The sequence below is a fragment of the Capra hircus genome, chromosome 24 (genome assembly GCF_001704415.2).
Source record: "Capra hircus breed San Clemente chromosome 24, ASM170441v1, whole genome shotgun sequence".
In the NCBI taxonomy this organism is placed as follows: domain Eukaryota; kingdom Metazoa; phylum Chordata; class Mammalia; order Artiodactyla; family Bovidae; genus Capra; species Capra hircus.
In genome coordinates, this window is record NC_030831.1 from 56,172,958 (window position 1) to 56,196,804 (window position 23,847).

Sequence of the window (23,847 nt, forward strand, 5' to 3'; positions counted from 1 at the left end):
TTGCGCACGCTGGCGTTATTTCCGCTCCTTCCGTTTGGGCTCCCGCTGCCCAATCCTAAGGCGCGACTTGTGGCCCCACCCTCGACTGAGGACTCCCTCATTGGCTGGGGCGGCGCAGGCACGGACGACGAGCGGTCGCTTGCGCAGGCGCACGTTGCGCCTCAAGTTCTCGTCTTTCTTCGCGATGCTGAGACCTGGGTTTTTGTTTTTGTTGTTGGTTTTTTTTTTTAATTCCACTGAAGAGTTTTCTAGAGTTTTCACCGAGGGGTGAGAAAGTGAGAAAATAACCTTCCCTCCCCACCCCCCCGGGGTTGTTGACTGCTGCCTTAGGTCTTAAGTTTCCTCCGGAAATACTAAGAGTGTAGTTCTGTCTCACACTGGGGACAAACCGCAGCATTAGATAAAAAGACTTTGTGCCGACCCCATGGACTGCAGTGCGCCAGGCTTCCCTGTCCCTCACCGTCTCCAGCACGGACTTTAGGAACATGTGTTAACGCATTTTCGGTACACGGGCTTTCTCTGGGTAGCCATCCAGAAAGTATGATGCGCCTGAGAACATGGAACTTGGGCCTCAGTTGTTGTTCGGTTGCTAAGTCCTTTTCTGATTCTTTGCGACCCCGTGGACTATGTAGCCTACAAGGCTTGTCCTCTGCTGTCTCGGAGTTTGCGCAAATTCATGTCCACCGAGTCAGTGATGCTGTCTAACCATGTCGTCCTCTGCCACCCGCTTCTTTTGTCCTCAGTCTTTCCCAGCATTAGAGTCTTGACCAGTGAGTCAGCTCTTGGCATCAGGTGACTAGAGTTTTGGAACTTCAGCCTCAGCATCAGCCCTTCCAATGAATATTTAGGGTTGATTTCCTGGACAGAGGAGAGCCTGGTAGGCTACAGCCCATGGGGTCGTAAAGAGGCGGACACAACTGAGCGACTTTCACTCACTCCTTTAGGATGGGCTTCCCTGGTGGCTCAGATGGTAAAGAATTTACCTGCAATGTGGCAGACCCGGGTTCGATCCCTGGGTTGGGAAGATCCCCAGGAGAAGGAAGTGTGAACCCACTCCAGTATTCTTGCCTGGGAATCCCATGGACAGAGGAGCCTGGCAAGCTACAGTCCATGGGGTCGTAAAGAGTCCCACTCGACTGAGCGAGTAACATGGTTTGATCTGGATTAACTGGTTTGATCTCCTTGCAGTCCAGAGTTCTGTCCAGTCTTCTCCAGCTCACCACCCTACTTTAGGAACTCATAACCTGATGATAGACGCAGTTACAGTAACAAAGAAGCTTGCAAAGGAAACAGTGGAAAGGGGCAAGGTAAGTTTGCTACTAGATGTGGCGTCTTGAACCAAATCTCAGGTACTCCACCCTGAGAAAGCTTCGATGCAAATGCATAGTTGAGAATGCTGCTGCTGCTAATAATAATAATAGGTAAGAGTTAACAAATTATGTGACAGACAGCATAGAAGCTCTTGGAGTGTGTTAGCTCATTTAATCCACACAACAACTTTAATTTTCCAAAGTTCACACAGCTTGTGTGAAGTCAAGACAGCATTCAACTTAAGGCAGTCAAACACCAGAGCTTGTGTGTTCGCGCTAAGTTGATTCAGTCCTGTGCGACTCTTTGCAACCCCATGCACTAGCCCGCCAGGCTCCTCTGTCCATGGGATCCTCCAGGCAAGGATACTGGAGTGGGTTGCCATGCCCTCCTCCAGGGGATCTTCTCAACCCAGTGATTGAACCCACGTCTCCTGTGGCTCCTGCATCGTAGGTGGATTCTTTACTGCCAAGCCACCAAGGAAGCTCCTAATGCTAGTATGTTCTTTTAACTGTTAGGCTAGGTGACAAATAAGTGGTTTATCTTTGGTTGTAGCAAGAGGAAGGTGACTGGCTAAATAATTTGTATTTTGATGTGAAGGTAATGGAGTAGTCACTGCAGGACAATTTTGTGGTTGCAAGTGTCTTTAGAAAAAGCCCAGAGGTTAAAAAAAAAAAAAAAAAGGAAGAAGGATGAAAGGCAGTGAAACCAGTTTAGGAGCTTACTGCAGGTAATCCAGGAACTGAGTTACAGGGGCAGCTGCAGTCAAATGATGTATTTGAGAAACAATTAGATAAAAACAACAGATTTGAGTGACCAATTGAACCAATTTGATAAAATGAAGGAGTCTAGGATATTGCAAGTATTTCAATCTGCTGGCACTTAAAAAAAAATATTTATATAGTTGCCTCAGTTTTTAGTTACAGCACATGGGATCTTCATCACATCCTGCAGGATCTTTTATTGCAACACTTGGGCTCTCTAGTTGTGGCTCGAAGGCTTAGTTGCTCCAGCATGTGGGATCATAGCTCCCCAACCAGGGATCAAACCCACATTCCCCGCATTGCAAGGTGAATTCTTAACCACTGGACCACCAGGGAGGTCCCTTCTGGTTCTCTGTTACTGAGTTAAGATGCCATTAGGCTGTCCTGGTGAGGTATCCATGAGAGGAAGGAGACGGCTAAAGCTACAGAATTGAGAGTCATCAGTCTGGCATATAACTGAAGTCCAAGAAACGTGAAAAGAAGCCTGAGTGTGCTGCAGAAACAGAAAATTTTTCCTTATTGAACACAGCCAGAGCAGAGCCTTAGTAACTATATTCCTTTCTCGTGTGCTACCAGAATAGTGTGATGGCTTTGGACCCAAAGAGACAAAAGTTTCCATAATAATCCTCGACTACTTATTATTTTGTGGCCATGGACAAGCTGCTAACCTCTCTGAACTCCAGCTTTCTTGTCTGTGAGAACTGAAGAATACCTACTTTCTAGGACTGAGAAAGTTTAATAGTAGATGATGTACATAAAGAACTAGAATATAAGGTGCTCAGTAAAAGAGTTTATAAACAGTAGTATGTCAGGGCTGCCGTATCAAAATGCCACAAACTAGGTGCCTTAACAGAAATTTATCTCACAGCTTTGAAATAAAGACTGGAAATGCACAATCAGGGTGTTAGCAGGTTTGGTTTCTCCTCAGGCCTCTCTCCTTGGTTTGTAGAGAATCCCTTCTCACTTGTGTCCTCACGTGGCTTCTGCTTGTGCACCCATACACACATACATAAGCGTGTACACTTCTGGCGTCCCTTCCCCTTCTTATACGGACACCAGCTCTATTGGATTAGGGCCCACCTCATGACCTCATTTAACCTCAGTTACCTCCTTAAAAGTCCTATCTCCAAATATGGTCACATTGGGGATCAGCGCTTCAACCTGAGTTTGGAGGCACACAGTTCAGTACATAACAGGGGAATTACCGTTATTCCCAAGGGTCACCCTGGTTTTGCCCAAGAAGCAAATAGAAAGACTCTCAACTAAGGCAGATTTGGTAAATATTAAGTGGCGGAGAGGATTTTTGAAAACAAGGCCTAAGAAGTCTACAGATTCCCAAGAGGCAAGATAAAAAGAGGGATTGTAAAGGTTAAATCCGATAAACACATTTTGTTGTTTGTTTTCCATCTGTTTCTCCGTGCCAACTCTCAACTGTTCTTTTCACTCTGCTCTTAGTTCCAGGAAAGTGACCCACAAGAACTGGATCAATCGATTCCTTGTTGGAGCTTCTTGTTGGAGATTAAAGGATAAAACAGAGGGAGGCCCAGTTGTTAGTTCTCACAGCTCCCGTCCAGCTTTGTTGCCGCAGGCCATAGCTCCTAGCCGGAGGCTGTTCATGCCATTGTCCTTTTGGAGTTCCTATGACTGTGGTGTCCCCTGGTCCCTTCAGGGCTGGAAATTGGAATCACTGCCTGTTGGTAGAACTCCTAGCCACTGAGGCTGTCCTTGGAGAAACACTCTGTTGTAAGGGATCCTCACACAATCAGGAGATGCAGGCCAGATGACTGTTGTCCCTATTCTGATGACAAGACTGCCTTTCAGAGCGGTATGTAACTCATTCCGTTACACAGTTATGCACTGCTTAGCCCTGTCAAGGTCACAGTCAACATTATACAGAAACAGACTTTATATGTGTTCATGGAAACATTTAGCAGACACTGTTACAAAGTGATGCTCTAAAGGGTGACTTTTTCTCACCTATATTTTCTAAATTTCCTTAATAATTATAGATAGTCTGAATAATAATACAAATAATAAAACAATAAAGAGCACAATGAGAAAAAAAATCCTAAAGAAGAATTCTAGAAAAAAGTTCCAGGTTTCTTCCATGTCCGATTAGTAAGAACTAAGAAATAACATTCACAGTTAATTGGTCTTCTGGTGTCATTTAACTAATAATGCTTAATTTCATCGGAGAAGGCAATGGCAACCCACTGCAGTACTCTTGCCTGGAGAATCCCATGGACGGAGGAGCCTGGTAGGCTGCAGTCCATGGGGTCACTAAGAGTGGGACACAACTGAGCGACTTCACTTTCACTTTTCACTTTCATGCATTGGAGAAGGAAATGGCAACCCACTCCAGAGTTCTTGCCTGGAGAATCCCCAGGACGGAGGAACCTGGTGGGCTGCCGTCTATGGGGTCGCAGAGTCGGTCACAACTGAAGCGACTTAGCAGCAGCAGCTTGATTTCATTAAGTAAAATAAGATTTTAGTGGATGGAATTTTTCCAAAAGATGATACTATTTTTCTAAATTTCTATATGCCACCCTGAAAACCTCATTTCCTAGAATTTTCATGAAAAAAAAAAAAAACCTACAGACCCAAAAACCTCTGCAAGAATGACTTGTGATTATTCTGCTCTTTCCATTCCTGAGATTAGCATATTAAAAAATGTCAAATATGCTGCATATTATGCAGGAGACCCCGGTTTGATTCCTGGGTCGGGAAGATCCGCTGGAGAAGGGATAGGCTACCCACTCCAATATTCTTGGGCTTCCCTGGTGGCTCAGCTTGTAAAGAATCCACCTGCAGTGCGGGAGACCTGGGTTCGATCTCTGAGTTGGTAAGATCCCCTGGAGAAGGGAAAGGATACCCACTCCAGTATTCTGGCCCAGAGAATTCCATGGACTGTATAGTCCATGGGGTCACAAAGAGTCGGACATGACAGGCACGACTGAGTGACTTTCCCCTCACAAACTACCCCTATGCCTTCCTTACATGGTAATGGGAGATGCCACTATTAGAGGCTATTCTTTCTGGGAGTCCCCACCTCAAAACTGCATTTGGCAGTGCCCGTGACCAGAGTCAGCCTTCTGCAGACAGCTGATCCAGTCTACAGTTATGTTTTGTGATGTTACCTGTTAGTATCTGTGTGTGTGTGTGTGTGTGTGTGTGTGCTGATGATATGGTGATATTTGGAACTTTCTATTACACATTTTGTTTTCCCTGGTATTTTTTCTTTTTTTGGCCATGCCACATGGCTTGTGGGATCTTAGTTCCTCAACCAGGGATTGAACCCAGGTCCTGGCAGTGAAAGCACCTAGTCCTACCCCCTGGACCATCAGGGAATTCCCTCCCTGATAATTTCTAATTGCCTTGTATGCTCACACTATTTACCTTTATTGTAGTGTTGTTTTATTTTTTTAACTTTCCAGCATACTGAACATTCTACAATTAAACCTTCAGCACTGTCAGGGTAAGGGGCGCCAACCCTCCCTGCAATGGAAAATCTGAGTAAAACTTGACAGTCAGCCCTTCATATGCATAGTTCTGAATCTGTGGAATCAGACAATCAGTACAGATTTAGTGAAAGAACTTTGCATACAAGTGGGCCGTAGCAGTTCAAAACTATGTTGTTCCAGAGCCCATTGTATTTTGTCTCTCGCTTTTTTGGTTATCTCCTTCCTGGAGCCTTTTATCCTCATGTTTAGTCTAGATTGATTGCCTTATATTACCTACTACATGGCTGTCATCTGGGGTTTCCCTTCACTGATCATTTGAGTAAGTACTGCAAGTCCCTAAATCCACTGCTTTCCTTTTCTATGATGCTGCTCTTTTGGGTGTTTACTTGGGAGTAGAATTGTTGGATCATATGGTAATTCTTGGGCTTCCCAGGTGGCAAGGTGGTAAGAACCTGCCTGCCAATGCAGGGGACGCAAGAGATGCGGGTTCTATCCATAGATTGGAAGATGCCCTGAAGTAGGACATAGCAACCCACTCCAGTATTCTTGCCTGGAGAATTCCATGAACAACAGCCTGGCGGACTACCGTCTGTGGACTCACAGAGAGTTGGACCTGAGCACTCAGCGTGGTAGTTCTAGGGTAAACTTTTTAAGGCATTACCAAGTGGCACCATGTTACATTCCCACCAGCAATGCTTGCGAGTTCCAGTTTTTCCACATCCTTGCCGGCTCTTTTCCTTTTCCTTTTTCTGCGGGGGGTGGGGGGTGGGGCAGTGGACGGCCATCCTAATGACTATGAAGTGGTATCTCATGGTAGTTTTGCTGTGCGTTTCCCTAAAGACTGAAGGCGTTGAGCATCTTTTCAAGGGCTTTGTGGTCATTTGTCTGTTTTCTTTGGGGGAGAAATATCTATGTAGTTACTTTACTCATTTTTGAATTGATTTTTGGGGGGATTGTAGGATATATGTATATATTGTGGCTATTAATCCCTATCATATATATGATTTGCAAATGTTTTCTCCCATCTTATAGGTTGTGTTTTCACTTTCTTGATAGTGTTCTTTGATGACAGCAGTCTTTAATTTTGATAAACTTTAATTTGCTTATTTCTTTGATAACCTGTGCTTTTGGTGGCATATACAAGAAATCTTTGCAAATCCTGCATGATAAAGATTCCTTATATTCTCATTAAGAATTTTATCATTTTAGCTCTTATGTTTAGTTCTTTGATCCACCATCCACCATTTTTGAGGTGATCTTCAATTTGATTCTAATCATTTCAAAGCATTCCAGTATAAAAGGTAGATAACAATTTTGCAGGTTAATACATATTTGAATGTTTGTTGGGCAGGCATTATGCAATAACTGTGCGATCTCTGATCTTCATTTATCTTTAAATGTAATCCTTTTGGGAAGCCAGTTTTCGAAAAGCAGGGGTAAGAAGTTAATGAAGAAGAACTTTTATTCTACAAAAAACGTTCCCATAAATTTCTCTGAGATATACTTCTTTAAATAACTAAATTTTTATTAGCAGAAATCCAGGGGTACAAAATTATTGATGAATCAGATAAACTATATAAAATCCTCATTCAGTTCAGTTCAGTCGCTCAGTCGTGTCCGACTCTTTGCGACCCCATGAATCGCAGCACGCCAGGCCTCCCTGTCCATCACCAACTCCCGGAGTTCACTCAGACTCACGTCCATTGAGTCCATGATGCCATCCAGCCATCTCATCCTCTGTCGCCCCCTTCTCCTCCTGCCCCCAACCCCTCCCAGCATCAGAGTCTTTTCCAATGAGTCAACTCTTCGCATGAGGTGGCCACAGTACTGGAGTTTCAGCTTTAGCCTCATTCCTTCCAAAGAAATCCCAGGGCTGATCTCCTTCAGAATGGATTGGTTGGATCTCCTTGTAGTCTAAGGGACTCTCAAGAGTCTTCTCCAACACCACAGTTCAAAAGCATTAATTCTTTGGCGCTCAGCCTTCTTCACAGTCCAACTCTCACATCCATACATGACCACAGGAAAAATCATAGCCTTGACTAGACGGACCTTTGTTGGCAAAGTAATGTCTCTGCTTTTAAATGTGCTATCTAGGTTAGCTTATCAAAATCACACCTCAGTATTCTACATACTCTTGCCTAATAGTTCATTGTCAGCTTGTACCAGTAGAGAACTTAAAAAAACAAAGCTTATTGACTGGGTAACTTTTTAAAAAAATAATTTCAGGTGAGAAACTTTGCTTTATTTTTAAAATTTTGAGGACAAATTATGTAATTTATATAGTATAATGATTAACTGGAAAGGAAATCCTGCTTCATAATTTCTAAACCCTTTCTGGTTGGAAGCCATTGAATTTGAAAACAAAACATTTCCCGCAGTTGTCCCTAGGTGGTGCAATATCTTTTCAGTCTAAGGGGTGTGATCTCCCCTTAGACAGCAGATCCTTCTATTGACCAGATAGACAGCCTGTCCCACTGAATTCTTTAGTGTTGGAAATCAGGCGTTGTCTTGGAGGAGAGAGTTTCCCAGGATGTCGTTCAGTGATGTGTCACCGTCATAAATCTCCTCTGTGAACATACTGGAGAAACTTGCTGACAATTCTGAGTCAGTTTTGGGTGTTTCCCAGAAATGCAAAGTAGTTTTTTCTTCTGGAAGTTATATCTGAGGTTCAGAAGTCATTAAGCTATCTAGAGTTGCTATTAAGAAAGCCAGATATTTGGACAAATATTTTCATCACCTCGGCCTCTGAAATAATAAATCCACATTTTAATGTTTTGGAAGAGTATGCTGGGGGTTGGTAACTCGTTGGAACTGAAAAATTAAACAGAAGTATACATAACTATGTTTTGACTTAGTTACTTATAAACAGAGTTATTTTTCCTGTGGTAGTGTAGTAGGTATTGTCCGGCTAGAATATACAAATAAAGAAGAAACTAAGGTTTTCACTGTATTCAAAGCCTTTTCTCTGGCATGTCCGCAAACACACACAAACATACGCATCCTCATCAGTTAGTCCGTTCTTGAGCAGCAATACCTGCATACTGTAAGTACATCTGAGAACCAAGCGCTGAAGACATTCAATAAAAACAAAATGTATGTTAGCGGCTTTCATACAATATGGAAGTGGTTATTTAAGGTTAAAAACAACATTTCTCACCAAAGTTCAGAATCTTAGAATCAGAAGGAAGGAGGAGGATCAATGCTAGGCATCGTATAGTTTCACCTGTAAATATTCCGTCCTGCCCATCTAGAAGACAAGGCTTCTTTAAAACTTACAACCAGAGCACCAGTGTCACACCTAGAGCACTAACAGTTCTTCCTTACTGTCATCAGATATCCACCCAGGGGTAAAATGTCCCATTTTTCTCCTAGTTTAGAACTTATCTGAATAACTATCAAAATCAGAAAGATACACTGCATTGCTCGGTGTGTCTGTTTCTTATCTCCTGTTGCAACTTTATTTAGGGATTTCAGTGGTTACAACGTTGTGCTTCCAACCCCAGAGGGTTTGATCTCTGGTCAGGGAACTAAGATCCCACATGTCTCGTGGTGCAGCCAAGGAAATAAAACAGCACAAAACTTTATTGAATCTTTACTTCTTTTTTCCAACTTTTTTTTATCAGAAAATACTCGAGTGAAGAGAAAAGTTGTAGAAGCAGGAGGAGGAGGAAGAGGGAAGGGAAGATGGTACAGTGAGAAGAGGGGTACCCCTTCTTGCTAGTCATTGATCGGAGGACTCCCCAAGAAGAGTGTGCTCTTGACTAACTTCAGCTTGCTCAAGCATTCACCAGGAGCTGCCCCAGGGATAGGTGAGCTCGGGTGGAAAGCTGAAGAGACCCTGGAGAAGCTAATAGCACAAGCAGTGAGCAAACCATTCTCCATGGGGCTGGGAAGTGGATTTTTCTGGAAAATGAATCTGGCACTATTTGTAGCACACAGATCCTCTTAATCACACAGGTTTGAGGAGCAACCCTTCCTGGGCTCTGATGGGCCCCTAATACTGAAGGGAAACAGAAGTGGGAGGCTGGCAGGACGAGCCTCAGCCCCTGTTGCTGCAGCTGGTGACAGAGCTCCACGTGACATTAACTGCTTTCCCCCTCAGATCCTGGTTTCCCCTTGGAGCTCAATGAGGGGCCCTGAAATCCTCACTTGAAAGGAACCTGAGCACCCCCAAATGTCATCACCTTCCCTCCTTCCAATTCAGAAGGCATGAGTCGGGGGCACGTAGAGAGGTTTCTGGAAAAAGACATCCAGTTACTTGGAAAGAAGGGGCTAGATTCAGTGGAAGTCATGAGATGGGGGGGGGGGGAAGAGAAGTCTCCCCAGTTGACTCTCATGTCATGTGAGAAAGTGCAAAAGGAAACTCTTGAAGGGTTTTACAATCACACAAAACCACGCAAAGAACACTTAACCCACTAAGCTGCGACAGGATGTGGAGTGAGTTCTCTACGTGCCCACGTAAAGACCCAAACGTGACGCGACTTTCAGGGCTACGGGTCCATTAAGGAAAGGACAGAATTGGCAAAGTGCTAGGCACTGTGGGGAACAGCAAACCACAGATTTACAACTGGATGAGGAAGAAGAGAACAGCATGCGTGAAACAGTTCGAAAATGATAGTAGGAATGGGGACAATGCTAGACCGCTGGGCAGCGCTTGACCATCTCTCTCTCTCTTCTGAAAATCATTAATTTGGAGGAACAAATCTTTTTGCTTTTTGGAGAACCTGGAACTTAGGAAGTCCAGGAAGTATTGGTGTGCTGTAGGGGAATAGCTACTAAATTCTAAAGACAGAGTGATACTGGAGTTTTTTGTTTTGATATCTATAAGCAGTAAAATGTAGCATGTTGAAGTTCCTGACCCTTACCCCGTGGATTCCATGTGTAATTCCAGTGACAACTGTGTATTTTTGGTTAAAACATCAACAACAATGACAACTTCCCTGTTTGATTGTCTTTCTTTCCCATCCAGGTCACATGATGTGTTGCTGCTACATTAATGTTTGTGGCTGAAACACCCTACAGTGACTGCCTCATGACTCACGCTCTGTATAATCCTCTCTCTTTGGGTGCAGATGAGACCTGTGGCTTGCTTCTAAACAAATAGAATATGGCACAGGTGATGGACTGTAACTTCCCTGGTATAGATAGGTTATACATAGGTTACTATCTATATCATCTGTATCTACAGGTATGTGACCCCATCCTTCTTGTGCTCAGTAGAGAGATGCTCTTTACTGACTTTGAAGAGGTAGGTTGCCATGCTGGGAGACAGTCTAGGCAGCAGGGAACTGTCTGTAGGACCTGAGGAACGGGATTCTTAGCCATATGAGTGTTGAGCTCAATCGCTCAGTTGTGTCTGACTTTGCAATCCCATGGACTACAACCTGCCAGGCTCTTCTGTCCATGGAGTTCTCCAGGCAAGAATACTGGAGTGGGTTTCCATTTCCTCCTCCAGGGGAGCTTCTCGACCCAGGGCTCAAATCCACATCTCCTGAGTCTCCTGCATTGGTAGGTGGATTCTTTACCGCTGTGCCACCTGGGAGGCTCTAGCCACAGGGAAATGAATGAGCCTGAGTGGGCTTGGAATCAGATTCTTTCCTAGTCAAGCCTTCAGATGAGAATGCAGTCTGCCTGACACCTTAATAGCAGTCCTGTGAGATCATGAGCAGAGGACCCAGCTCATCTGTGCCTAAACACCATTCCCATGGAAACTGTGAGGCAATAAATGCATGTCATTTTAAGCCACTGAATCTACGGTAATTTTTAATACAAAAATACAAATACCATAGTGTATTGGTCAAAAAGTTTCCATGATGGACTTCCCTGGTGGTCTAGCAGGTAAGACTCCGTACTCCCAATGCAGAGGGCATGGGTTCGATCCCTAGTCAGGGAACTAGATCCCAAACACCACAGCTAAAAGATCCTGCATACTGCAAGGGAGATGAAGCATCTCCTGTGCCACAGCGAAGGTCCAGTGCAGTTAAGTACATAAAAATATTTAAAAATTCAGTGGCTTTTTCTTGCCTTTAGAATAAAGTCCAGGGAATTCCTTGGTGGTCCAATGGTTAAGACTCCAGTCTTCCATTGCAGGAAGTCTGGGTTTGATCCCTGGTAAAGGAACTAAAATCCCACAAGCTCTGCAGTGTGGTGAAAAAACAGTAGAATAAAGTCCAAAAAGCTGCTCAGGACAGTCAAGGCTTCCTGTTACCTGAATTTATTTGACTTTTCCCCGAGTTATTTTTCTATTACTGGGTCTAGGCCCACTCTCATAAAGATTACATCAAGCTAAGAGAGAGCTCTTTCAACAAAGAGAGAGTCTTTCAACAGAGACTGAAGGAGTCCCTCGTGGGGCAGAAGTAACTGAGTCCTTGTATCATAGTTTCTTGTTACATATGTCTACTTGATGGCCTCTGAATTAAGCCTTCTCTTTATTATATATATAGTCATGTCTTACATTTCAGTACCAGCAACAATGTTGTTTTCCTTTCCAAGTTTTTCTTAGTCTAAATCCTGCCCATTTTTGTAGATCTCCATAAAATCAAATGTAATTATCCAGCATCGCACCAACCCAGAAGTAATTCATCTCTTTCTCCATTATTTGCTATGGTGTTTATTTCTCACATTCCACTATATCACAGCCATATATCTTGATGGACGTGTGTCATTCAATTTAGTTGCCCATCATCCAAACACTTTTTAGGGAATTCTCTATTTTGTGAGTCTTGGTGGGAAGCAGAGACTGCCTTCTATAGAAATTAAATCTGCCAAATTCTTGCTTCCTCACTTTGCTTTTCAGTTAAGTTTCAATAACTATATATTGCAGCAAGAATTTATTATTAAAGTCTTTCAAGATTTTTATGGAGAAAGCAATGGCAACCCACTCCAGTACTCTTGCCTGGAAAATCCCATGGACGGAGGAGCCTGATAGGCTGCAGTCCATGGGGTCATGAAGAGTCGGACACGACTGAGCGGCTTCACTTTCACTTTTCACTTTCATGCATTGAAGAAGGAAATGGTAACCCGCTCCAGTGTTCTTGCCTGGAGAATCCCAGGGACAGGGGAGCCTGGTGGGCTGCTGTTCATGGGGTCACACAGAGTCAGACACAACTGAAGTGATTTAGCAGTAGCAACAGGATTTTTATATAATTCCTCCAGGGTTATGGTTAGGATTCAGTTCAGTTCAGTTGCTCCGTTGTGCCCCACTCTTTGCAACCCCACGGATTGCAGCACAGCAGGCCTCCCTGTCCATCATCAACTCTCAGAGTTTACCAAAACTCATGTCCATTGAGTCAGTGATGCCATCCAAACATCTCATCCTCTGTTGTCCCCTTCTTCTCCCGCCTTCAGTCTTTCCCAGCATCAGGGTCTTTTCAAGTGAGTCAGCTCTTCACATCAGATGGCTAAAATATTGGAGTTTCAGCTTCAACATCAGTTCTTCCAATGAACACTCAGGACTGATCTCCTTTAGGATGGACTTGTTGGATCTCCTTGCAGTCTAGAGGACTCTCAACACCGTTCAAAAGCATCAATTCTTCGGCACTCAGCTTTCTTCACAGTCCAACTCTCATATCCATACATGCCCAACTGGAAAAACCATAGCCTTCACTAGGTGGACCTTTGTTGGCAAAGTAATGTCTCTGCTTTTTAATATGCTCTCTAGGTTGGTCATAGCTTTTCTTTCAAGAAGCAAGCGTCTTTTAATTTCATGGCTGCAATCACCTTTGGCGTGGTTTTGGAGCCCCAAAATATAAAGTCTGCCACTGTTTCCACTGTTCCCCATCTATTTGCCATGAAGTAATGGGTCCAGATGGCATGATCTTAGTTTTCTGAATGTTGAGTAAGCCAACTTTTTCACTCCTCTTTCACTTTCATCAAGAGGCTTTTAGTTCCTCTTCACTTTCTGCCATAAGGGTGGTATCATCTGCATATCTGAGGTTATTGATATTTCTCCCGGCAATCTTGATTCCAGCTTGTGTTTCTTCCAGCTCAGTGTTTCTCAGGATGTACTCTGCATATAAGTTAAATAAGCAGGGTGACAATATATAGCCTTGACGTACTTCTTTTCCTATTTGGAACCAGTCTGTTCCATGTCCAGTTCTAACTGTTGCTTCCTGACCTGCATACAGATTTCTCAAGAGGCGGGTCAGATGGTCTGATATTCCCATCTCTTGAAGAATATTCCACAGTTTGTTGTGGTCCACACAGTCAGAGGCTTTGGCATAGTCAATAAAGCAGAAATAGATGTTTTTCCTGAACTGTCTTGCTTTTTGATGATCCAGTGGATGTCGGCAGTTTGATCTCTGGTTCCTCTGCCTTTTCTAAAACCAGGTTGAACATCTGGAAGTTCATGGTTCACGTATTGTTGAAGCCTGGCTTGGAGAATTTTGAGCATTACTTTACTAGCGTGTGAGATGAGTGCAATTGTGCATTAGTTTGAGCATTCTTTGGCATTGCCTTTCTTTGGGATTGGAATGAAAACTGACCTTTTCCAGTCCTGTGGAAAATGGTTAGCATTAGGGTATAATATTGGGGGTTTCCCAGTTGGCTCAGTGGTTAAGAATTCACCTGCCAAAGCAAGAGACTCAGGTTTGATCCCTGGGTTGGGAAGATCCGCTGCAGGAGGAGATGGAAACCCACTCCAGTATTCTTGCCTGGAAAATTCCATGAACAATGGACCCTGGTGGGTTACAGTCCGTGGGATCACAAAGAGTTAGACAAGACTGAGGTCAGCACGTATATAATATTGAAAGTATTAGAATGCTGAAGGCAAAAATCTTAATTTACAGCAAGATTATATGTGTAACATATATGTGTGTGTATAAAAGTGTGAATTTTTCTGAACTCAATATCTGAACATTTATTTTAGTCCTGTGGTTTAGGAGATTACACAGATATACAGATACTGGCAATAAATTTTGTAAACTGGTTGGAGAGTGGCCAGAAAGTTAAAAGTTGAAAAGTTTCTCATTAATGTTCCAATTAACCTTTGTAGTAATATTTCAAGTAATGTTAATATTACTTGAGACACAGTAAGTGTACAATTAATGTTTGTTGAATAAAAGGGTCAACTTTGTCTGGGAAAGATAACTTAACAGATTTTCTTTACAAAGCAAAGAAGCTTTCACGCAGCCTAACATTATCCTTTGGTAACACTCTGTCCTTCCTTTATTTCCAAAAAGTCCTTACAGAGTGTAAAGGGGATTATGGACTTAACGGCTTAAATGTATTCATCATCACAACAGAGAGTAAGTGTATTTAACCCAGCTGGCCAAGGAATTAATTTCTTCTGCTTAACATCATTTTTCTGCTCTTCCTTCTTCTCTGATGTGATTGCCAGGCCATTAGTCAAAAGTAGAAAAAAATCATAGAAGTCCAGTTTGCAGTATAAGACAATTTCAGAATTATTGATTTCCAAGTGTTCTGTTGACTCTCTAGGTCAGCATTATGATTTAGTTTTTCTCATTATGGTAGAAACAGACCTGGTCTCTACAAATCAACAGAAGCAGCATCTCAGAAACCACACCTGAGACCCAAAGGACGCTAAATGGCTTAGTGAAGGAAACCGGGGTATGCCATTTAGGACGCTGATGGATCTGTAACGTGTCTGTGGGAAGAGAGTGTCCAAGATGGGAGGAGGAGAGCGAGAAGTTTGCCACAGCAGCTGTAAACAAAAAGAACAAAGAGTCTCCCTCATTACTCAGTTCCAAAAAGCGTTAAGTTGCAACTCACTGCAGCTGCCCACAGTGTGCACTCAGGGGAATTCAGGATGAAGAATAGGATGAAGTATTCTTGTTTTGAATATATGGCCCCAAAGCAGTTAAATGCGTATTTAAGAAAGAAATTCAGTGATGCCAGATTCTTGCATAGGAAAGCACTAAAATAATTTTTGAGATTCTCTGTTTGTCATTAGCAGTAATCTTTTTACCAAGATATATGTTTAACTGCAAGTATTTCTGAGGCAAAAAATTCATATAGGCTCCTTCCCTGCATCCCTACTTCTTTGCAGCAGTCCCCTCAGAGTTACTTACATGCTGTTTCCTGGACTATAGTTCCCAGTAAGGTCCATGAATAAAACTCAACTCACAGCTTCTACATTGTTTTCCTTCCGGTCAACAGTTTTGGTGACCACGGAGTGTCCCACAGCTGACTGCTCTCCTTTGCCTAAACTCGGCAAGGATCCAAACACTTGCTACCAGCCAGGCCCCTTGTCCCTGTCCATCTCCTGAATGAGCCCAGATGATACGGTAAGTTTCTCCTAGTCTGGAGAAGTCTACGGTAAGTCTTCCTAGTATGGAAATTTCTGTCTTGGATGATTGATCCTGATTTTTATTATGTGGTGTATAGACTCCACACTAGTAGAGTTTCCCTGAACTTAAGGTAATTCAGGAAGGAAGTACCTTGAATTCTAAGTTGAAAGATGCTGGGAAGACTTGCTCAGTTGAAAGATACTGGAGAGGTTTGGACTGTGTGATTAGGTAGGAGACGGTCCTGTTCTTTTCCTTGAATGGGTTGATTTCATAGAGTTGGTTGGAATAAAAGTGAACATACCATAGGTGAGCTTTCAGTTCTGAAGATAGGGGCAGAATTCCTCCTGGCCGGTTTACAGCTCTCTCAGGCAACCAGAAGCTTGTGGGAGTGGTGGAGGCGAGTCTGCCCATAGTACAGCAGCCCCTTGTGACACTCAGTTATTAAAGAAACTTGCTGGTCTGGGACTTCCCTAGTGGTTCAGTGGTTAAGGACCTGCCTGCCAGTGCAGGGGACATGGGTTCAATCCCTGATCCAGGAAGATTCCACATGCTAAGCCCGAGCACCACAACCCTGGGGCCTGGAGTCCATGCTCTGAGACAGGAGGAGCTGCTGCAGTGGGTAGCCCCCGCTTGCCGCAACTAGAGAAAAGCCGGTGTAGCACAGCCAAAAAAAAATTTTTTAAATTAAAAAAAGAATATTTTTAAAGGGGAGGGAGAAGAGACCTTTTTAAATTCAAACTTGCTAGAAAGGCTCCCTCACCTACAGTCTGATTCACAGCCTCCTTCACATTCTGTCAAAGATGAATTGTTCAGTCACTGTCTTGTCTGACTCTTGTGAATACAAATCTCAAAAGTCTTTTCTGCAAATAGTAAAAATCCTTAGCCATTTGAGTGGATAAACTTAACTTATTCCACTTTTTTTTAATAAACTAGTAAGTTTTATATTGTAATACATGTTTCTTGACTGAGTTTTAAAATGAAGCTGTGAGATCTCTGGTTGTATCTGTCTATCTGTGTGTACATTATAGATATATGTCTCTACCTCCAGATGGTATTATCAAAATCAATTTGTTAAAGAGCTCTATTTAATTCACTTAAAAGTAAGTCTTCATAAATTAAATATTTATAAATGTTACAGTAACTAGCCCAAATGAATTTCAAGTTTACATGATCTGGGAGATATTCAATATTAAATTAATATACAGTATTAAAGTTTAAGTTTATTGGTTTAATTAATACAGACATTGTCTTTTATTGAACCTAGGTTTACTAAAAAGTTATCAAATATTATCTCTGTTATGAAATTTATTAGTAAGAAGAATAGCTTGGGATGGTGGCTAACTTGGTCTAATGTTTCATGAAGGATTTCATGCATAATCTAAACATAATTGTTGGGAACAAGTAAATAAATGAGGTAAGAGCTTTTAGGGGAACTCTTCCTGTTTCATGGTGGTGTGCATAGGGAATGTTGCCTGCCGTTCTAGTAAGTAATGTTGCCTGCCATTGCAGTTAACAAGGGTCAAATCAGCCCCTGTAACCCCTCATATCCCCCACCCCAAATGGTGCACCTTGAGGGGAACTCAGGATAGAGGAAAACAAGAAGCATTATTTGCTTTGGATACTGGCCCTCAGTAGTTAAGATGCGTATCTGGGGGATAATTTCAGTGAGTCCAGTTTCCCGCAACTTCCTATAGATAGACAAGACTAGAACCATGAACTCCAGGTGCCTGTCTGTGTGATTAGCAGTCATTTTGGGATGTTTGACTACCGTTCTTTTTCCCCGCCAAGCAAAATCTCTTATATATCCTGGCTCCTCCGTTACTTCTTTGGAGCAGTTTCTCAGCTATTGGAGAGGTTTTCCCCTGGGTTATAGTCTTCAATAAGGTCCCCAAATAAAATTTAACTGGAAACTTTTAGATTGCTTTTTTCTTCAGTCAACTGCATGTCTGCTTAAAAATGGTAACTGAGCAACTTGAAACTTCAAAGTTTTGCTAAGTTAAGTTAAATGATAGAAGTTTATTGAATATATAGATGATTGTCAAGTAAAAAAGATACTGAAATATTAATTACTGAACATAGGCTTCCTTTTACAGAGAAACTAAAGATATTCAGGACTATTATGGGGATGCATTCATAAATTTTCTATAAAACATTTTTAGAAATCACAAATAGTATTTGTAACTTTGCCGATTTATAGAGTGCTAATTGACTTTTCATGCATTAGCAAGGAAATGGCAACCCATTGGAGAAGGAAATGGCAACCCACTCCAGTATTCTTGCCTAGAGAATCCCAGGGATGGGGGAGCCTGGTGGGCTGCCGTCTATGGGGTTGCACAGAGTCCGACATGACCGAAGCGACTTAGCAGCAGCAGCAGCAGCAATGTGAAAAGAATTCATAACTGCTTACTTCTTAATTTTCACTACAAAGGAAGGTTTTTAAAGCTTAAGAACTCTATTATGTGTAATCAATTTAATTAAATAAGGAAAACATCTTCAGAGGAAAGGAAAAATATAAAGAATGGAAATGCATTTCATTAAAGGAAAAGTGATTTTTGTCTTAAATCTGATTATTTCTAAATGGGGAGGAAAGGGACAGACAAATAAGGATATAAAAGATTTGTGAGAAAAAAAGGAATCTTTATAAAGGAATTCTATGTGGGGTCAGGATTATCCAAGAGTAGAATAAATTTAATTATGAAAATAAATTTTAATATTAAAGATGAGGTGGTGCAAAACTAGAAATTTATTTTCTTTCTTTGCTAAGAGGAAATTTTTTTGACATACTGATCGGCTTTTTGATAACAGAAAAAATTTTCTTTCCTTTTAAGTGGTCTGTTAACTTTCTGTAAGGGCTTCCCTGGTGGCTCAGTGATAAAGAATCCGCCTGCCAATGCAGGAGACATGGGTTCGATCCCTGGGTTGGGACAATACCCTGGAAAAGGAAATGGCAACCCACTCCAGTATTCTTGCCTGGGGAGTCCCACGGACAGAGGAGCCTGGTGGGCTACAGTTCACTGGGTCGCAAGAGTCAGGCACAACTGAGCGTGGGCACACATACACGTAACTTTCTGTATTTTGCCTTTAAAATCTTATATTGTCACTCTGGTTAACTGAGTAAGTATTGTTTCACAGTGACCTATGATTCCACCCAACCAAGTGTTTTAAAACCTTTTTGATATCTTTGACAAGCTTCCCCAATCAAGTTCTAAATGTAATTTTTTAAAAGTATACACTTTCATCCATCTATTTACTGGGCTGTGCCAGGTCCCAGCTGCACGAGAAATGGAATATTTCCTGCCACATCTGTAAACAAGGATGTCACCGTCATCAGCGACTGGAGCCCTCCACTGTGAGCTGGTGAGCCCTCAGAGAACTCAGCAAGGAGAAGAACACCTGTGATCTAGCAGCCATCAACTACAGCCACTCCCTATGGTGAGCCTTGAGGAAAGGAAGCCCAGAATGGGAAAAACGCAGGATCCTGGCCCCAGAGACCCGAGGTGCAATCAAAGAAATGATTTCAGTAAGCCTAGACTTTTGCATCTTTCCAAACACAGAAAAGTGCTGAATTGCTTGATTGGAGATAGGTGGTTTTCTTTAATTAACAATCATCTTTCAAAAAAAATTTATTTACTTATTTATTTTTGGTTGTGCTGGGTCTTTGTTGCTTGGGGCATGCTTTGTCTAGCTGTGGTGAGCAGGGGCTTCTCTTCGCTGTGGAGCCCGGGCTTCTCACTACAGAGCTGGGCTCTAGGGTGTGTGGGTTTCAGAGGCTGCAGCATGCAGGCTCAACAGAGGAAGAACTTCTCGATGTTCAGACTCCCTGCCCTTTGTTGCAAAGCCTCTGTGTAACCCGGTCCTCTCTTCACCTCCTCGGAGCAGTGCTCTCAGGGCTACTTGAGATTCTGCCTCCCAGACTTTAGTTCTAAAAATTTCCATGGAATAAAACTGAACTCTCAACTTTCAGGTTGCGTGTACATTTTCAGTCGGCACTCAGGATCTTCAGTTGCGGCGTATGGAATCCAGTTCCCCGACCAGGGATTGAACTCGGGCCTCCAGCCACTGGACCACCAGGGAAGTGCCCTAAATGAATTTCTTTTGATCTCTAGCAAACTTTGGGATGCTTCGGAGGGCTTCTGAAACATCTCAAAGAGAGATACTAAGCTAATGAGGCTTATGTAGTGTGTTAAACTACATGGGAAACATTGTCACTGATGATAAGGCTTCTTAGGTTTTATCATGTGGGTATATGTTACTAATACAAAATTACTAAAATTCGGATATATCCTAGTATATTATCAATCATAAATCGAATTCTTGTCTTAATATACTATGTGTCACAGACATAACCAAATTCCCTTGTCAGTTGTAATTAGATCTTTAACCATCCCGTTTTCAGTCTTTTGTCGTTTATATAGACAGTTATTAGTTTGCTCTGATGCTTTTACAAAACTGAGGATCTTCAGAAAGATTCATAGAAAGGACTTTTTGACAATATAGGCTTCTGGTAACTTTCTTTTTTTTTTTTTGGCTGTGCTGAGTCCTCATTGCTGCTCGGGCTTTCCTCTGGCTGCGGCAAGTGGAGGCTGCTCTTCATGAGGGCACGGGCTTTGCGCTGCGGCGGCTTCTCTTCTTGGGAAAAACAGGCTGTAGCGCGTGTGGGCTTCAGTAGTCGCAGCTCCCAGGCACCAGAGCACAGACTCAGTATTGTGGCGCATGGGCTTAATTGCTCCGCGGCGTGGACCAGATCTGGGATCACACCCGTGTCTCCTGCGTTGGCAGATGGATTCTTCACCACTGAGCCAGCCACCAGGGAAGCCTGGTTTCTGGTAACTTTGAGATCATACTACTGAACTGAGTAAGAAATACCAAAACTCAAATGGAAAACCCCATGGCTTTGTAAAACTACTAACAAAACAATCTAAATCAACAAGAATTAATTGCATGGGGCTGGATGACCTGATAAATAAAATTTATAATTTTATGACTTTTTCTCTTAAATATTCATGGCTTTGACTATTTGTTTTCCAAAGAAGAGTAAACCTTTCCTTTAACGGTAACTACAACAAGCAGCAAGTTGTTAAAGTGTACCTTTGGAGATGAAGATAAGACATTTAATTTTTTCCCCTCTACTGAATCTCTCCAGAGTTTGCCTTCTACAGTAGGCTCCCCTCTGGACTTGTTGGCTTATCGTGATACTAGTTACACTAACAGCATTGTGAATTTTTCTCTTTGTTGTTTTCAGACTGTTTATGTTTTATGTCTCTTGATGCTATATGTGCCTTTATTAATGCTATTAGCTACATTACTTATGGGCTTCCCAGACGCCGCTAGTGGTGAAGAGTCTACCCCCTGATGTAAGAGAGGCAGATGTGATCTCTGGATTGCGAAGACCCCCTGGAAGAGAGCATAGCAGCCCACTTCAGTATTGTTGCCTGGAGAATCCCATGAACAGAGGAGCCTGGTGGGCTGCATTGCAAAGAGCTGGACACGAGTGAAGTGACTTAGCACAGCATATCCATGCTAAATATGCCTTTTATAAGAATATTGTTCTTTATATTACTTGATGTATAACAAAACTAATGATGGATAATTGTCTTGAGGCAATTGATCACATATATAGCTCTATACAAAATTACTTATAATAGTACAATTCTAGATATAGGAAAAAGCAACAGGAGAGAAGCAATTCCTGGGTCATAATAGACTAGTAAACACATAATCCAGAGAAGTTTAGGTTATTAACAGGACCTAATTCAGATATAGGGCTTCCCAGATGGATCGGTGGTAAAGGAACCCCCTGCAATGCAGGAGACCTGGGTTCAGTTCTGGGGTCGGGAAGATCCCTTGGAGAAGGAAATGGAAACCCACTCCTTAATTCTTGCCTGGGAAATCCCATGGACAGAGGGGCTGGGTGGACTGCAGTCCATGGGGTCTCTAGCAATTAAACAACAACAAACCAGATACAGCATTTGAATGGCCTTTCAACAAAATCCTTGCCTGACCCAGGAATGAGCATTCCTAGCACTGTGGGACAAACTGATCATAAAATGCCTCCCAAAATGGTCAAATTTATGACCCGAAGGAGAGAAGATGTAAACAGAAAGAAGAGACTTGCTCATCCTCCAGTTATACTAAGGGTTAGGTTGCAACCCACTGCCCTGACGGGAATTCATGGTGGAGAAAAATAGGAGGGGGAATTATGTGTTTTGGCTCCTAAATAATAAATCTGCATAGCCAAGGAAGAATTTCAGTGCCAGATAATTTTTACATCTTCCCACACAGAGAAAGGGCTTTCCTGGTGGCTCAGGTGGTAAAGAATCTTCTTGCAATGCAGGAGACCTGAGTTCGATCTCTGGGTTGGAAAATCCCCTGGAGGGGGGCATGGCAACCCACTCCAGCATTCTTGCCTGGAGAAAAGCACTAATATCATTAGCTTGAGGGGTGTGTGTGTGTGTGTGTGTGTGATTAGCAGTAATCTTTAACCAACATGTATGTTTGGCCTATGTATTTCTCAGTCAAGTTTCTTTTGCCACTAGCTGTGCTGCATGGCTGTGGGATCTTTAGACTCTTGGGAACTTGGTTCCCTGATGAGGGGTTGAACCTGGACCCCAACAGTGAAGGTGCCAAGTCCTAATCACTGGACTGCCAGGCAATGCCCCCAATTTAGTTTTTATATACTAGCTCCTCACCAGCTTCCTAGAGGCTCTTCCCACAGAGTGGCTAAGAGGCTATTTCCTGGGCTCTCCTTTCATTCGGTCCTCAGTAACCTCCCTGGATGAAACTTCTCTCACAACTTTAACACTCTGAGTCCAGGAATAGTGAATTGTTGACAGGAAGCCTTTTGACCAAACCAACACTTAGCTCTTTTGGGGGCGCGGGGGGAGAATTCACACAGAAACGATCCAGTCTGAAGTTGTTTCTCTGCTCTGATTCCCTCACTGGCCACTTGAGGGTCCATCCAGTAGTGCTCTGCTAATCCAGGTGTGATCCGAAGACCAGCAGGAATGGGCATTACCTGGGAGCTTGTTAGAAGGGGAGAATCTCCAGACCTACTGAATCAGAAACTTCATTTTAACAATCTCCCCAGGTTTGCTTTAGAGGCCACAACAGAATTCTTCCTTGTCCTTATAAACCCGTTAGTGAGATTACAAAGGAAAAACAAAGCCAGCGAATATACTGTGTACCAATATACTGTGTATTCTTTTTTAACACAACTGACTGTTGGCCACAAGCATGGCACCGGTTTTTTTCCTTGGCTACACATTCATTCATTCAACAAATATTTGGGAGGAAAATAAGGGAGCATGGTAAGTAATGAACATCTACTGAACTCGTTTAACCTCCCAGACATCCCTGAGGCCGTTATGTCTACTTTCTATGTGGGGACGTGGAGGAGAATAAAGAGGAAAAAGCAAGACGCCCCAGGTTGACACCGACAGTGCGCAGAGGAGCTAGGATCCGAATCCACTGCCTTCCGAAAGCAGCTCTTGCGTCCCACACTGCCGCCCACACGGGTGTTCGTGCCTTCCCTCTCCTGGGCAGGAATGTCGTTGCACAAGGTCAGACTTCCGCTAGTCAAGCAGCCGGTTCCTCCTCTGGCCCTCTGTGTCAAGGGCCCAGCAGCCTAGATCGGGATCAGAGGTAAACAGTAACCAAGTTCCAGAGCTAACACCTTCCAGGAGTCTGGACCGAGTCTGGACCGAGTCTCGGGGCGGGGAGGGCGGGCGGGCGGTGGGCAGAAGAGTAAACGTGCAGCATCCCGGTCACAGAGTGCAAGCACCTAGACCTGCCATCTTCTCCATCCTTCCATCTTGGTCCTTCCAGGCGGGCAGTGTAAAGCGGGAATCCGAGGCGAGAAGAGCGCCTAGAGAGGCTTTCCCTTAGCCAAAATGCGGGCCGCGCACTCCCTGCCCTCAGCCGACATGGCGGCCTCCGGACGGTCTCCATGGTAACGCAGCCAGCCTCTCCGGTGCCGGCTTAGGCCGAGCGTGTGTGGAGACGAGCCTTTCCCGCCCCCTCGTTTTTTTGCGACAGTTGCAGGGGACGTCACGGCAGTTGGCGGGTGTC

General features: G+C 43.2%; 1 long non-coding RNA gene across 3 annotated transcripts; it reads left to right on the plus strand.

Moving 5' to 3' along the window:
• On the plus strand, window positions 161-20,772 carry LOC102168593. 3 transcript variants are annotated; one of them, XR_311060.3, is made up of 6 exons: window positions 161-275; window positions 1,189-1,307; window positions 14,713-14,778; window positions 15,650-15,777; window positions 19,045-19,300; window positions 19,745-20,762. It is a non-coding gene; the product is annotated as an uncharacterized LOC102168593 (long non-coding RNA). The 3 variants fall into 3 exon arrangements; XR_001917190.1 differs by having other exon boundaries at window positions 14,713-15,777; window positions 19,745-20,772; XR_001297255.2 differs by lacking the exon at window positions 14,713-14,778.